This window comes from Mastomys coucha, unplaced genomic scaffold (genome assembly GCF_008632895.1).
Source record: "Mastomys coucha isolate ucsf_1 unplaced genomic scaffold, UCSF_Mcou_1 pScaffold21, whole genome shotgun sequence".
In the NCBI taxonomy this organism is placed as follows: Eukaryota; Metazoa; Chordata; class Mammalia; order Rodentia; family Muridae; genus Mastomys; species Mastomys coucha.
In genome coordinates this window covers 143,048,660-143,051,763 of record NW_022196904.1, presented here as the reverse complement: position 1 = coordinate 143,051,763, position 3,104 = coordinate 143,048,660, and the positions used below count along the sequence as shown (strand labels likewise).

General features: G+C 38.5%; 1 long non-coding RNA gene across 1 annotated transcript in view; it reads left to right on the top strand.

Moving 5' to 3' along the window:
* The window catches only part of LOC116103602, a 5,697-nt gene that overhangs the window by 228 nt on the left and 2,365 nt on the right, over positions 1-3,104 (top strand). The gene's annotated exons all lie outside the window — the stretch shown is intronic.

Below are 3,104 nucleotides of genomic sequence, written 5' to 3'. Positions count from 1 at the left end.
TAATCTTTACACAATGCACAAAAACATTATGCCTGCATCTCTTTCAGAACATGATGCCAGATATTCCCAGTAGGTACTAATAGGTGAGGTGTCTATATCATATGATAGTTTCATTGTTAATTTTTTGAGTAAGTTCTATATTGTGTCTTAATAGTGGCTGCATCCCTTTCCTTTCCCAACAATTTATAAGGGTTTCTCCTTCTTTGCATCTTTTTGTTTATTTGTTTGTTTGTTTCAAGACAGGGTTTCTCTGTATAGACCAGGCTGTCCTGGAACTCACTCTGTAGACCAGGCTGACCTCGAACTCAGAAATCCGCCTGCATCTGTCTCCCAAGTGCTGGGATTAAAGGTGTGTGCCACCACCGCCCGGCCCTCTTTGCATCTTTGACAAAAGTATTGTCTTTAATTTCTTAATTCCAATGTCTTTATTTTATATAATTGCGATTTTATCTGCATGTGTGTACATATGTGTGCCATGTGCGTGCTGTGCCCGAGGCAGAACAGTATTGGGTCCCCTGGAACTGGAGTTACAGATGGTTGTGAACCATCATGAGGGTGCTCAGAACTAAACCCTGGTCCTCTGGAAGAACGGCCAACATTTTAAACTGCCAAGCCATCTCTCCAGCCCTATCTTTTGTTTTTGATAGTAGCCATCTCAACATGGTTGAGGTCCTGTATTGTGGTTTTTATTTATACAATTCTTGATTTATGACACTGAGTATCTTCTTAGATACCTGTTGGCTATTGGTATATCTTCTGAGGGAAATGCTTATTCAGGTTCTTAGTTCATAAATATTCACTGATTCTGATGTATAATTTTCAAATATTGTATCTGATTCTGTGGCTATGTTTCTATTCTGTTGCTTCCTTTGCTGTGCATAAGCTTTTAGCTCGATGCTGCCTCCCTTACCTATTTTTGCGCTGTGGTTCATGTGTTTAGTTCCATCTCTTGAATCTTTTGCTCAGACCAAGGTCAGGAATATTTCTTTTTATGTTTCTTGTAAGCATTTTATGTTTAGGTCTTAAATCCATTTTAAAGATTTATTTTTACTTTTTACTTTTGTGTGTGGTGTGCAGATGTATGTGCATGTGTATGTATGGAGCAGTCAAGAGGTCAAGTGTCATTCTTCAGGAGTCTTCTATTTTCAATTTTGAGATAAAGTCTCTTATTGGGATCTGAGACTCACCACTAGGTTAGGCTGATTTGCCAGAGAGCCCTAGGGTTGGGATCACAAAGGCATACCACTATGCCAGGTTTTTCACAGCAGTGCTTGTGATGGCTAGTCTCAGTTGTCAGTGGGATTATCTCTGGAATGCCAGAAATGGCAGTCATACCTTTGATCCAGATCCTGAGGCTGGAAGAAACAGGGTTTTGATCCTGACCTTGTGGCATACCTTTAATCTGGCTATGCCTTCTGCTGAAGGCCTATGTAAGGACAGTGGGAAAAAGGAGGGGTTATTTGATTTTCACCTGCTTGCACTCACTTTGCCAGAACTTCAATTGGAGCCTACTTCTTTGGGATTCCAGCTTATACAGAAGATCAGCTAAAACACTCAGTCTCATGGGACTGAGCAACAAGTAGATTCTTGGACTTGACATTCACAGCTGGCCATTGTTAGATTAGTTGGACTGCAGCCTCTTCGTCATTCCAATAAATTCCATATATATATGCAATATATATTGGAATATTCATTCCATAAGTTCTGTGACTAGAGAACCCTGACTAATACAGTGCTAGAAGTAAAATTTGGCTCCTAATGCATTTTACCACCTGAGCTATCTCCTGAGCTCCAAGTTGCCTTTTTAAAAAGTTAATATTCACTGTAGATAAGACTCGGTGTTATAATGACATTTTCATGTAAGTATATATATATATATATATATATATATATATATATATTTGATCATGGAACTTTTAATTAATTACACTTTTACAACTTTTAATTAATTAAATTTATTTTATGTGTAGGAACACACTGTTGCTGTCTTCAGACATACTAGAAGAAGGCATCAGATCCCACTACAGATGGTTGTAAGCCACCATGTAGCTGCTGGGAATTTAACTTAGGATCTCTGGAAGAGCAGCCAGTACTTTTAATGACTGAGCCATCTCCTCAGCCCCCATGGTACTTTCTTATACTCCAGACTCCCCTCTTTCTTGAGTTAATTTTCTTTATTCCTTTCTGTGGAGTATTGAGACAAGGTTTGACTCTGGCTGTTTTTGAACTCTCTATGAAACAGAGGATGAACTTGATCTTCGGATTCTCCTCACTTCACTAGGATTATAGGGATAGCATATGGTTTTATATAGTGCTGGGGATCAAGCTTCATGCATGTCAGACAGGGACTCTTCCAACTTAGTTACACTCCTAGACCCTAAGTTATGTACAGTGTAAAATAAAATACAAAATCTGTCTCAATATGTTTGAAGAATTGTCAGATAGAGGAGACCCCAGGAAAGGAAAAAAAAAGGGGGGGGGAGGACCAGTAGAAGGAGTGAGTGCAGATAACTTTAGCCTGAGATGAAGTTTAAGAGCTTTGAGTTGTACTGTGAGGAATGGTACTTCTAAAAGGTAGTGATCACTCCTGCTGAAAGCCAGAACAAATCCTGATGACTATCCAAAATGATAAAGGAGAGATTCTTTTAAGATTTATGTGTATGAGTGTTTTGCCTGCCTACATGTATGTATACCACTTGTGTTCAGTACCTAAGGAGGTCAGAAGAGGGTGTCATATCTCTTAGCACTGGAGTTAAGGATGGTTATGAACAACCATGTAGATGCTGGGAACCAAACTCAGGTTCTCTGAAGAGCAACAGGTATACTCATCCACTAAGCTACTCTCTAGCTCAAAAATATTCTCAAAAGTGTAAGATGCAGTAATACCCACTTTCATCATTTCCATTATTTTCATTTCATATAGAATGTTTTTATTCCATTGTTGTTGTTAATAAAAATGAAAACTCATGACAGTGCTCAGAACTTTTAGAGAGATTTTCAATAATAAATTATACATGTTGCTAGCTATAAAAGCTTTAAACATTTTTAGTATTGTTTTCATCCAGGACCTGCTTGTTCAATAAAGAAACTGAAGCCCGCTGGGC